Genomic DNA, 13,985 nt, shown 5'->3' on the forward strand with positions numbered 1-13,985 from the left:
CAAAGGTAACCTTCAAACACTGGATCCAACTCTATTTGGATTTGTTAATGGTAAGTCGTGCCTTCTCAACCTGGTGGACTTCAAATCACCAAAGCAATGGATAAAGGCAAAATGGTGCATACCGCCTACTTTGACCTGGCCGAGGCATTTGACACAATACTCCACTCGGGTATTGTAGATAAATGGACAAAATTAATATAAATAAATGTCTAGGCCATCCGACGGCTCACAGGTAGGACCAAAGAAGTCACTAAATGTTAGGTCAGTAGAGGGGTTCTTCTGGGCTCAGTGCTGGGGGCCTCTACTCTATGACACCTACTTCTCTGAAGTTAAAGCGAATAACAAAGGCCTCTGGCTGACTAAGTTCGCAGACGACCTTAACCTGCATGCAGTCAAAGAAACCCAAAACAACATAAATACCCTCCAAGAAGGCCTAACACAAACTAACAACTGGTGCCAGAACTGCAGTCTAAAATTCAGTGCTAAGAAGTCTCTTTCAGAGAGACTGGCACACCTGCAAATTACTACATTGATAACATACCCCTAAGGGTAGGTCCAGTGGTTAATGATTTGGGATCACATGGAGACAATGACTCGTCCTTTGACCACTATGTTTCTAATGTAGCAAGGAAATTATTGCATGCTGTGGAAATTACAAGCAAGGGTATGGCATCCAGGTCAAAAAATGTCATTGTACTTAGCACTCATTAGACCAATCATTGAGAACAATGTCCCCTTCAGTATATACCTGACCAGGGAAATGGAAACAAATGGAACGTCTGCTGAGATGCCACACAAAAGGAATACGTGGTATAGTCAATATGGTCTATGGAGACCACCTCAAGGCCTTATATTCTGTCTCCTATAGACTGCTAAGAGGCGATCTATGTCTGGCCTACAAAGCATCTTCTGATTAAGCCTTAATGGAGTTATTGCACATTTGCAAATCAAACAGCATCAGAAATACTCAATCTGGTGTCCCCATCCTCACTTGAAACATAAATAACACATGCTAGACAGATGTGTTTATGTGTCTGAGAGACTGCTCTGGAGCAGACTTTCTATTCATGTGAAGAAATGTTCTTCTCTACACTTATTCAAGTGCAAACTGGATAATCGAACGGGGAGTCATAAATTTACTCATGGCCTGGAACCTGTGTCCCTATTAGAAAGATGAAGCTTGTAAATGTCAAGGTAATCAAGTCTTCGGCCATTATGAGCATCTGTTTTTTGGGCATAGAGGCCTGTCCACGTGGCTCTTGAGTTAGTTTCTTTGCTTTATAAGGTGCTTTAGTCTTTGCCTTTGAAGCTGAAGTCGGTTTAATGTAAAGATGTTTAGGTCTGAATACACCCTCAGAAGCCGGTGCCTGCTCAACGGCTCCGGACCCATCTGAGGGAATAGTGTCCGAGGCTCCAATACCTTGAGTTTCCAGTGGCATAGCCGACTCCACGTGGGAGTCGGTTGCAGCCTGCGACTCTAATGTAGCGGGCGTCAGGGGCTATGAAAGCACCTCACTGAGAACCGGCAACTGGCTTAGGAAAAGAATCGTCGTCTGTTTTGGACCTCGGTTGTTTATCTCTCTCCTTTTCTTTGCATTTTTTGTGAACTCCGGTAGTCGGATGGCTATCAGACGACATTTCTGGATAATTAAACTGGCGTCCAAAATAGTTTAAAGCAAAATCATACAGATGCTTAATAGTGCGTTGGTTAAATCTAGCACAAAACCGACAACCAGAAACGTTGTGATCAGGGCCTAGGCAAGGAATACAGTAAGAATGAAAATCCTTACAAGGTATTTGCTTTCCACAAGAAATACAATTATTAACTTTTTCTGACATCGGTCTGGAGCAAGAAAAAAGTTTCCCCAACGGAGTACTTAGCTTTATTGAAGACTTCGGGTCCGAAACTCGAACACGAAAATCTCAGGAGTCGGCCGACCGGCACTTGCGAACTGCTTCTACTTCTGGCACCGTGCGGCAAGAAAGACTGGAGAAAATGGCGTCGGCTGCTTCTTTTATACCCCTGACAACCTGACGTCAGGGAAGGGGCGACAGCAGCCGATGCAGGACCCAGGACTTTGAATTTCAGGACGACTGAGGGCAACCTGCCAGTAGGCTTACCCAAATATAATGACTGCAACAGTGAAACACGAAAATCATATGGTATCCAAACCAGTCCATTACATTTGGGTATAGCTATGCTTAGAAAGACCCTTTAAGGTTATTAGCCCAGCAATCTCTATGCTTTTATGACATGAGGCAATACTACAAGATTCTTCAATCACTGCCATCCAGATATGAGAGTTTAAAGTTAGATGGCTCTAAATAAAAAAACTCTTTATTCATTAGGAAGAATGGAGATCTTATAAGTTTGCTACATGGCTTCTGTCTTCAACTGGAAGTATATGAAAATACCATCTTAATGATTTTTCAAACAGATAGTACTGTGCCCTAAACACTTGCCTTACATCAATTAATTACACATGTTAGCAGCCCACACACAAAGTATTACTAAATCTACAACACTTAACTGCATTAGTAATCAGCTTGCGCAGATGGTACAACCTGTTGCCCCCTGCTTGTTTATGCACCACATTACAATGGTGCTGTTTGGAATCACCTGAAGAGTTCCTATGGACCATTAATGATGAACAGATTTTTAAGGAATGGATCACAGTCCATATCTCTTTGACAATAATGTGCTTTGTGGCTTTTCTGAGGAGTTGCACAGGCCTTGCACCTTTACCCCTATAGAAACTCTTCTCCCAAGCAAAATTTTAATTGTCTGTAGTTACAGACTGGCTTGGAAGTAGAGGAAAAAATGGAGACCTGAATTTGCTTTTATCTGAAGTCTCCAACACTACAGTTTTTTTTTTTAAACAAAGCCCAATACTGGAATCCAAAATTCCAGAGGAAATAAATGCTGGGTCCATGCAATTTTCAGCATCTAATGAATCTTTCTAATGTGTAACCTGGCAAGAGGAATCATGAGACTCATACAGGCCATGAACTCCAGGATCCCAAGAATTCCCTGGCTGAAGTCTGAGGCTGATTTGGGAAGCTCAAGAAAGTTACCAGATAAAAAAATCCACCTTCTCATCTATAGCAACAAAAAAAAAAGCTTGATGTAAAGGTGTCCATAAGACAGTTCAGAAGTCAATCCTGTGAGATTGGGTCAAGGAAGATTTCTGAACATCTACCTTGAACCCCAGACTGGTGAGAAGAGAGGCAAAGAGGAGAAACCCACTAATTATTCCTGACTTCTGAGAAAAGACTCTGCAAAGATGAGCAAGCCATCTAAATAAGGAATATGTGAATGCCAGTCTTCAATGAGCTAGAATGGGAACTTTCAAAGGGTAATGCAGAGAACTGATAAAGTGACCAAGACAAAAAAAACTGAGAAATTTCCTGAAACCACTGGCTTTGGGAATGTGATGGTATGCAACTTTTGGATCTAATGTTACCAAAAAACGCCCTTTGCGAATAACAGGTAAAAGCTCCAAGAAGGGTTAACATCTTGAGTTTTGGAACTTTCACATACAGATTTAAAGAAAGATCTAGAAATGGTCTTCAAGAAGACTCTTTGTTTGGAACAAGAAAAACTGTGGAATAGAAGCCTTTGCCCCTTTGATTTATTACCACTGGTTATATGATTCCTAAGATGAGTAAGCACTGAAGAATCTGAGAAAAAACTGCTTTGTCCAGAGGGTGATGAGAAACTCCCCTGAAAAGAGGTATTGTATCCAGTGCCAAATGTATCCCCTCTTGAACCGCTTTTAACACCCAAGTGTCTGAAACAATCTGTTGCCAAACTGGAAAGTCGAAAGAGTGTTCCTGGGACAGATTTTGAGAGACAGTAGCACGGGGGTGGGGGGGGGGGTAGCTAGTATAGTTATTCTGAAGTACTAGACTTTCCCTTTTTGGAAACAATTCTTGTTTAGGAAAACAAGTTCATTGGTAAATGTTAGACTATTACAAGCCCAGCCCACAACCAGAGGTCAAAATCAAACCCTGTACCTTGTATATCTGATATAAAGACTTAACCATTATGGCAACTACACACTTTTTCTTGTTGGCATTAGAAAACATTCTCTTCCTAAATCTAATTCCTTTCCTTCTTTGTCCATAGAGGAAGGACTGGAGGACGCAAGGAATATGCTCCCAGCTGGCAAAGATGTGGATATGCCTACAGATCAGACATGCTGTGGGAAAACAAATGTCTGTGAGTTTGAGAAACTCTGTAAAGCCTATCTGCCTATTGGGAAACTGAAGTTTGACTATCAGGATCGTTAAAGGAGCATTAAATTCATCCTCCACGGCTGGAAGTATGGAAGTGGATAGACACATACCTACTTTAACGAATAGTCAGATACCGGAATTTTACTTCGGGAAAGGAAGCAGTTGTCCAACATGGAGAAATTTGCATTTTTCCCCACTACAGTGTGATCTCAGAGTTGATATATGTAGTTGGGGGGGTGAAGTCCCCCACTTGGGTGGGTTTGACATGCTTTGGTTTGTTTTGTAGTGTTAGCCAACTGTTTCCTTTCCCGAAGTAAAATTCCAGTGATCTGTTTGTTAAAGCAGGTTTTTGGCCTAGTCATCTCATGGTTTTAAATTTTGGAGAAGTGTAATTTTGATAATGTAAATCAGACCCCTTGTAACATATCACAATCTCGCTTTAATTCAGGGGGAAACACTTATTTGTTACAATAAAAATACCTCATTCATCCTGTCTATAGTCTGAGAAATGGAATATACCTCCAAATGAAGAAGTGAGAAAGTACAATTTTGTACTCTTACCATAAACGGAGATGTTTGAGTGTGTTCACTGTTGCAGTCCTGACTTGTAGTATTTCCCACCATGGAAGCCATTGGCTGGCCTGACTACCATAGAATATTTTGCACTCCTCCTAAAGCCAGCAGATGCCCTATCCAATGTCACTCCATTTGGGTACAAGGGAGTCAGCTGGCGTCATGACCTCAAAACTTTCTTGCCCCCAACAAGTAGGAGCCCTACCCCACCCCAGTGTGTCCTTGGGGACAGCAGTCTGGGACTCTGTACTCTAAAACAAGTAAGAAGGAGAAAAGGGGACACCCTGACTGAGAAAGTGAATGTCCTTGCTTGTCAATAGGCCAGAGGGGAAGGACGGAGGGAAAGAATACTACAACAGTGAATACACTAAAACATCTACATTTATGGCAAGTGTACACAACTGTACTATGTTCTTTGTTTCACTGTTGCAGTCCTATCTTGTGGGATGATTCCCAAAGCAGAAAAGGAGGGTGGATGGAAAAATTAAGGAGCGGCAAGGATGCCCCGCAATATGGCAGTGGCAAAGCCCTGGACTTAGAAAAGGGAGGAAGATGGTAATGTTTGATAAAGGTATGCACAGAGGCCCAAGCAGCTGCTTCCAAAACGCCCTTGGTGGCCAACCCTTTAAGAATGGCAGTAGAGGAAGCAGTGGCCCTAGTGGATTGTGTCCTCACAGCATCAAAAGACTTACCATTAGGGCTGTAGCAAAAGGAGATACAGTAAGAGATCCATTTGGAAGTAGTTTGTTTTGAAACTGGTCTCCCCTCAGAGCTACTGGCAAAGACCACAAAAAGTTGGTCTGATTTCCTGACATTCCTGGTTCTAAGTAATAACGTAGTTGCCTATGCACCTCCAAAGAAAGGAGGATCCTTTCTACCTTGTTCTGAAGGTAGGGAAAGAATGTAGGCAAATGCATGATCTGGTTTAAAGAAGTCTCTGTCACCACCTTGGGCATTAAGGAAAGGTTGATCCTGAGAGACATTTTAGGTGGAAAATGATGAAAGGCTCCACACACACAACAGCCTGAAGCGCTGACACCCTTCTGGCTGAGGTAATGGCTAGTATGAAGGTCATCTTCCAGGTCAAGAATTTTATATCAGTGGAAGCCGCTGGTTCAAAGGGTGGAAGGGTGAGCTTCTCCAGAATGAAACTGAGATCTCAAGGAGGAACAGGAGATTTCCTCGGAGGCCTAATGTGGACAATCGCTCTCAAAAACAGTTTCATAACTGGATGAGAAATGAGAGAAGGTTGAGAAGGCAGATAAGCAAAAAGTACAGTTGTGTACCTACCATAAATGCAGATGTTCGAGTGTATTCACTGTTGCAGTCATTACTCTTGGGTTATCCTGCTGGTAGGCTACCCTTAGTCGGCCAGAATTCCAAAGTCTAGGTCCGGCGTCAGTTGCTGTCACCTCTTCCCTGACGTCAGTGCGCCAGGGGTATAAAAGATGCAGCCAACGCCATTTTCTTCAGTTTTTCTTGCCCCAGATGTCAGGTGCCCCCAAATTGGTAGGCTGAAAAGTATAACCCAAAATGACACACAACCACACGTAATATTGAAATATTGTCAGTTTGGATTTTTGGAACACTGGTCATTAAAAGGGAATTATTTTGGTTCCAGGTTACGGAGGAAAGCCTTTATCGATACTGGATTGCGCCTTCATCTTTTTACGTGAGGCTGAAAAGTATGCCAATAAAAATGCATGCACAAAAATAACATTTCCTTCATCTACAAGCAAATACACCAAATAGGTTGTATAGGATAGAGAAGTGCAGATAAGTCCCAGCAAAGAAAAGGGGGACGGTGGGTGGGTAACCTGGACTGCAACAGTGAATACACTCGAACATCTCATTTATGGTAGGCGCACAACTGTACTATGTTCATCGTGTTTCACTGTTGCAGTCATTACTCTTGGGTTGAATCCCAAAGCTGAGGAAGGGTGGCTGGGCTAAATAGGATTAGGAGAGGCTATGAGGCCCTGCAGAACTGCAGTGGCAAAGCCTGCTCTGGACTTAGAGTAAAGAGGTAAGTGGTAGTGCTTTGTGGAGGTGTGCACTGAACTCCAAGTTGCAGCCTCCAAGATATCTTTGGTTGGTACTCCTCTGAGGAAGGCTGCTGAAGTGGCTGCTGCTCTGGTGAAATGAGGCCTAATGCCCTTAGGCACTGATTTGCCATGTTGAAAATAGTAGAAACGGATACAATGGCCTATCCATTTAGAAATAGTCTGTTTTGAGATAGCCTTTCCTTGTGATCCTGCAGCATATGACACTAAAAGTTGCTCAGTCTTTCTGAAAGCTTTAGTTCTGTCCAAGTAGAAGCATAACTGCCTGTGTATGCCCAAATAATGCAGAATTTTCTCACCCTTGTTCTGTGGATTAGGATAAAAGGTTGGCATGTGAATGGTTTGGTTAAGGGCCACACTGGACACCACCTTAGGCATAAATGTAGGGTTTGTCCTCAGAGAAACCCTGTCTGGATGAAAAATGATGAAAGGATCCACAGCCATGAGTGCTTGTAACTCCGAGACTCGCCTTGCAGAGGTTATTGCTAGGAGCAGAGCTGTTTTCCAGGATAAGAATTTAATATCTGCTGTTGATGCTGGCTCGAAAGGAGGCAGTGTGAGTTTTTCCAAAACATAATTGAGGTCCCAGGCTGGAATTGGTGCTCTCCTTGGAGGCCTAATGCTTCTGGCCCCTCTGAGGTACTGCCTTATTAAAGAATGAGAAAAGATAGGTGGTTCCGTATTGTAATGGGCTGAAATGGCAGAGGCATGAATCTTAATTGATGAGAAAGAAAGGCCTTTGTTCAGCATCTCAGTTAGGTATTGTAAAATCTGAGGGATATTTGGTACACAGGTGTCAATGCCTTGTTCTTAGTTCCAAGCACAGAATCTCTTCCATTTTTCTGCATAAGATTTTCTGGTACTGGGCCTCCTGGCCTCCAAAATAACATCCATAACAGCTTTTGAAAGAGGAGTGTTCTGAATGGCTACATTATCCGCCATGCTGCCAGATTTAAGGTCCTGAGTTGGCTGTGCAGGATCTGATTGTTTTGTTGGGTCAGCAAGTGAGAAGTTTGAGGCAATATCCATGCTGGACCTTGAGACAAGCTCTTTAGGATTGGGTACCAGTGCTGGCGTGACAAGTCTGGTGCAATCAGTATCATTTTTGGATTCTCTTGTCTGACCTTTAAGAGTACCCTGGGAAGGAGAGGCAGTGGGGGAAAAGCATATACCGTTAGATTTTTCCAGCTGAAGGATAGGGCGTCCACTTTCCATGCTTGCTTGTGATAAATCCTTGTGCAAAATCTCCACAATTGGCAGTTGTGAGGGGAGGCAAATAGATCTATGTCTGGGCATCCCCATTTCTGGAGACTTGTGGATCCAGTTTCCATTCGTGGGGATCCATGAGGTTTCTGCTTAGTTTGTCTGCCAGAGTATTTGTTTTTCCTGGCAGGAATTGTGCTTGCAGGTGAACTTGAAAAGCCAATGATGTGTCCCATAAGGCCATTGCTTGTCTGCAGAGAGGGTAGGAATGTGTACTTCCCTGCTTGTTTATGTACCACATGACCGTAGTGTTGTCTGTCTATCAGTAACTGTCCTGGATGAAGCAGGTCCTTGAAAGCCGTCAGGGCATTTTGAACAGCTAGCATCTCTTTTTGATTGATGTGAAGAGATGCATCTGGTTTGCAGGCCATGTGCCCTGAATACATTTTCCTGCCATATGGACCCCCCAGGCATAATCTAATGCATCCGTTGTCAGTGTCTGTCTGGCTGTGGGTAAGCTGAATGGCAGACCCTTGTTGTGGTGACAGGCCTCTGCCCACCATCGAAACAGGCAGGGAATGAGTGCTATTACTGTCTCCAGGCTGTGGCAATGCTGAGTCCAAACACTTTTTAGGTACCATTGTAGTTTCCTCATATGCAGTCTGGCATATGGAATTAGTAGAATGCAAGATGCCATGAAACCCAAGGCCGGCAGGATTTTCCTTGCAGATAAGTGGGTTTTTGTTGCCAATTTCTTGAAGTAAGTAGTCAGTTGCTTTTGTTTATCTGGCGTGAGATAAGCCATCTGGGCAGTTGTATTTAAGCTTGCACCCAGGAATATTATCTCTTGAGAGGGCACTAGTTTCGATTTATTTTCATTTACTGTGTACCCTAGGCCAATTAGTAATCTTTTTACAAACACCAGATGCTTCAGAAGAATGTCTTTGTTCTCTGCTTGCATTAGGCAGTCGTCCAAGTAGGGATATATTTGAATTCCTTTTTGTCTGCAAAACGCAATTACTGGTGCCAGGCATTTTGTGAAGACCCTGGGCGCAGTAGATAAGCCAAAGGGCAGTGCAGAGAATTGGTAATGCATTGAACCAGCTATGAATCTGAGGTATCTTCTGCAATATTGTCTGATAGGGACATGCAGGTATGCCTCTTTTACGTCCAAAGTTACGAGCCAAGCCTTCTTGCCCAGCATGGGCAGTAGCTGCTGTAGAGTCAACATCTTGAATTTTGGAACTTCCAGAAACGTATTTAAAATTGACAGGTCCAGTATTGGTCTCCGGGTTTTGTCCTTTCTGGGTACTAGAAAAAGTCTGGAGTAAAATCCTTGCCCCTGCTCTTGTTGTGGTACTTGCTGAATGGCCCTCATGTCCATGAGGGCTGTAATTTGTTTTTGTGCCTCTGCCCATTGATTGTGTGGCAGGTCTGGCATACCTTTTGACCTTGGTAGGGTGTGAAAATGGAACCTGTAGCCTTGGGACACTATGTTCAGGACCCATTTGTTTTGGGTAACCATTTGCCAATTTGATGAGAAAAGTGCTAGTTTTCCCCCTAAGGGGGCTGCCAAAAGAAAAGTGCTTGGATCTGGTACAGGAAAGTCATTGGGACTGTTTCCTGTAAGTTTGTGATTTGTCTTCTTCACTTTTGGAGGTAGGAGCACCCCACTGTTTAGGCTTGTATGAGCCTTGGGGCTGACATCTGCCTCTGGGATGCCTGTATCTGCCTCTTTGTGGTCTGGCTGACACTGGAAAGGACCAATTTTTAGAGGGACAGTTCCTGCTAAACCTGGGTGGCTGTACCTGTAAGAAATCCTTGACTGTCTGGATGGATTTTGCTTTATCCTCCATTTCTTTCAACACCTCTTCTGCTTTAGTACCAAACAAAGTATCATGCTGTAATGGTGCATCTAATAATTTTGCTTTAACATGATCAGGCAGATTCTGTTCCTTTAACCAAGCATGCCTTCTAATAACAGAACCTGTAACAGCAGCCCTGCAGAGGCCTCCAGTGATTCATAACCACATTGCAAAGTATGCTTTCCCACTTGTTCAGCTGCATGCAATAAATCCTGCAATTCCTTGTTCTCTGAACATTCAGTATTTGTCAACAATTTCTGTTTAAGCAGTGACATTAAATATTGCTGATATTTAAGCATATGAAACTGACAATTTAAAGCCCTTACAGCCAGGGTAGCATAAGTGTAGACTTTTTCCCCCATCTGTCTAGAGCCCTAGAATCAGAGGGGACAGGGTTTTCTGCAGTGGAAGCTTTAACCCCTTTGGGACCCTGAGATATAGTTTCTGGGTCAGCAGCGGGGTTTTTATATAGGAATTTATGAGAATCTGGGACCCTGTAGTACCTCTGGCTTAGCAGGTGCAGGGGGTAAAGAGTTAGGGGACAGGCCGGACTCTGAAATACATCATCTACAATATCCAGAACAGGTGGAATAACAAGGGGTCTGTGCTGAGTAAGTAGCAGAAAGTCTCTGAGCCTTTTCTTAGATTCAGAATAATCTTGGCTCTCCCAGTGGAAATGCTCCCTCATGGTATGCAGGGTTTCCCCAAAAGAATAATCCTCAGGAGGAGAGGCTGAAGGAATGGATTCTTCAGCATCAGAATTTTCATAGGGAAGCATGGAGTAATCTTGTTCAGAAGAGGAATCAGAGGAAATAGAAACCTGATCAGAAGAATCAACCTCTGTCTCTTGCCTAGGCCTCTAATCAGGAGGGGGTTGGGACCCCCTGATCAAACTAATTAGGTCTTCGGCCATTTTGAGCATCTGTTTTTTAGGCATGGAAGTCTGAGAAGGAGAATGCTGTACTTGTTTCTTTGTCTTTAGAGCTGCTTTAGTCTTTGTCTTTGAAGCTGAAGATGGCTTAATATATAGCTGTGTAGGTCTGAAGACGCCCTCAGAAGCAGATGCCTGCTCAGCGGCTCCGGACCCATCTGAGGGAATGATTTCTGAGTGTCCAATACCTTGAGTATCCAGAGGTCCAGTCAGCTCCACGTGGGAGTCGGAAGCGGCCTGTGGCTCTGAGGTAGTGGATGCTAGGGGCTGCGAAAGCGCCTCACTGAGAACCGGCGACTGGCCTAGAAGAGGCTTTGTTGTCGGTTTTGGACCTCGGATGCCTATCCTTTTCCTTGTCCTTGCGTTTTTTGTAAACTGCAGTTGTCGGCTGATCCAACAGCATTATACAGTTAAATCTTCGGCCAAAGTAATGAAAAGCAAAATCAAACAGACGCTTGATAGTGCGTTGGTTAAATCTAGCACAAAACCGACAGCTAGCAACATTGTGATCAGGGCCTAGGCAAGGAATACAGTAAGAGTGAAAAATCCTTATGAGGTATTTGCTTCCCACAAGAAATACAATTGTTAACTTTTTCTGACATCGGTCTGGAGCAAGAAATTGTTTCCCCAACAGGGTACTTAGCTTTAATGAAGACTTCGGTTCTGAAATTCGGATTTGAAAATCTCAGGAGTTGGCCGACAGGCACTTGCGAACTGCTTTTGCTTTGGGCACCGCGCAGCAAGAAAGACTGAAGAAAATGGTGCCGGCTGCATCTTTTATACCCCTGGCGCACTGACGTCAAGGAAGAGGCAACAGCAACCGACGCCAGACCTAGACTTTGGAATTCTGGCCGACTGAGGGTAGCCTACCAGCAGGATAACCCAAGAGTAATGACTGCAACAGTGAAACACGATGAACATCTCTGATCATGGCACCAGCAGACTCCCTTTATACCCAAACACAGTGACATCAGGATGTCTATCGGCTTCAGAAAGAGGGGAAAATCTTCTCTAGTAGTCAGGCTGGCCAAGGGCTTTCACGGCGGTAAATCCCACAAGTCAAGATTGCAACAGTGAAAGATGAAGAACATCCAGGTTTCTTCTGAATCAGATTTGGGCTTGGTAAATCTAGGGGAGAAGATGCCCCATCTCTCCTATGTTAGAATTATCTGATATATCTTCCTCAGGAATGTTTCTGCTGCCATCTTTTACAGGTAAGGATTTCTGAGTATTAGAATTAACAGCCTGCAACACCTTCCTAGTTAAGGTAAGAAAATCATATTTTATAACATCCACTGCCTTCATTAAACAATGTTTATCCTCTTCTTTTTTCTTTAACATGTATCACTGAAGACTGACCTGGAGAAGGTACTTCTGCCTCATCAGGAGGTCCTTTCCCCAGCTACTTCAAGCAGCACCTCTCACAATGTCTCCCTGACCCAGAAGAGATGGATGTCACATGCCTAGATCAGACACTAGAAAAGTCGAAGAGGATGTGGCTGTCCCCTGTTTTCTGTGGCTGAAAGGACTACAAACAAAAGAAGCAGGAAAGATAAGTGAATTATCTGAAGAATGACTAATAGCCTCTACAGTCACTCTTCATTGGCTGGGGTTATGACTGAGACCAAGGAAGTCAGGAAGGGCTCCTTGACAAGTTGTTTTTTTTTTCCTTCTAGGTACAGCAACAGATAGACCAGCAAGACCGGGGTAAGTATCCATGCTTTGACCATGGAGGATGCTGCAAATGCAGTAAGCTTTGTTGAAGCAAGTCAGTCAGAAGGTGAGTTCTCAAACAGTGTTCACAAGCAGCATACTTACACATGCATACATAGTCCTCTAAACATAGTAATGCATAAGCAACAGACTAAATTCTTGTCTGACAGACAAAAAATGTCAGGAAATTGTCACACATGGAAAACAAGCACCAACATACTCTGCAATAATTCCTGCCCCTTAAAAAAAAACACTTCCCGATTCTAAATTTTGTTTCCATAAGCAATTTTTTTCTCACAAAAATACTGTCCTAAATAGCTTAAAGCTATAAGCAGAAGTCTTTGACAGGAAACTTTCGATATTAGACAGATACTGGGTTTCTTAAGGGGGAAATACTGCTTAAAAGCTATACTGAAACAAAAAGCAATTTTTTTTAAATCAATATTCTGTGAGGAACGTTTCCCACTGGGCATTTCTTTACAAGAACTGAAGTTAAAGGCCAACTGTTGCTCCTGTGAAAGTTCTGGAGGGAGACCGATCTTTTGGAAGCTGTTTGATGACCAGATGGGCCCAACAATGATAAGAACCCCACTGACCCATACGAAAATAAGGGAAGAACTCAGGTGAAGAGTACGGGCCCAGAGTACCCCCAAAATATATGGCTGGATGACTCCATGACTGATCCCGGAGATCAGATTGATCAACCAGGTACTCTAACCCACTATTCAGACATGTAATAGCACAAGAACTTCAGGATACAAACAGTCCAAGACCAAAGCCAAGGGTGCACTTCCCCTACCCTCAAAATGATCCCATAAGGCTGTGGACCAGTTAAGGAGAGGTTCTTTGCTGGTCAAGAGTAAGCTGATCACTTCAGTGGTTTGTTGGGGGAGGTTGCTTTGTGAATGCCACACTAACTCCAAGGATGTTCAGGCCTGGACCTGACCTCTTAGTGTCGGTCTTGAAGTGATGTCAAGTCAGATGACTGGGGTTGTAAGAAGGACCCTCCTGCTGGTCTTTACACATAAACATTCTTAATTGCAAACATCTCTGAGAAGTGGAAAAGCAATTCACTTTCAAATTCGAGTAGCAAGGGTTAACCTCTGTCACTTGAAGCAGTTATCAAGGTCATCTTCCTGCTTACCGAAGTACAAGCAATATTGGTGAAAGTTTTGGTTGATTAACTGATGACCACATGGACATCACTTCGGATGCAGAAGTATGCAAACACTGGACTTCACCAATGACCACTAGCAGCAACATCCAAATTATGCAAATAATGTAAACGAACTAGCAAGTTCTGAAAACAAACAGATCTACTACATGCAAAGCATCAGAGCAATGATCAGCCAGACCTGCAGGCATTCTTAAATGAAGAAGTTTGCTGAAAAATTCTGA

At 43.4% G+C, this 13,985-nt stretch overlaps 1 protein-coding gene across 1 annotated transcript in view; it reads right to left on the reverse strand.

Moving 5' to 3' along the window:
• UBA6 (ubiquitin like modifier activating enzyme 6) overlaps positions 1 to 13,985 on the reverse strand; it is a 2,440,735-nt gene that overhangs the window by 1,435,702 nt on the left and 991,048 nt on the right. The gene's annotated exons all lie outside the window — the stretch shown is intronic.

The sequence above is a fragment of the Protopterus annectens genome, chromosome 2.part0 (assembly GCF_019279795.1).
Source record: "Protopterus annectens isolate FY-2018-M chromosome 2.part0, PAN1.0, whole genome shotgun sequence".
Classification (NCBI taxonomy): domain Eukaryota; kingdom Metazoa; phylum Chordata; order Ceratodontiformes; family Protopteridae; genus Protopterus; species Protopterus annectens.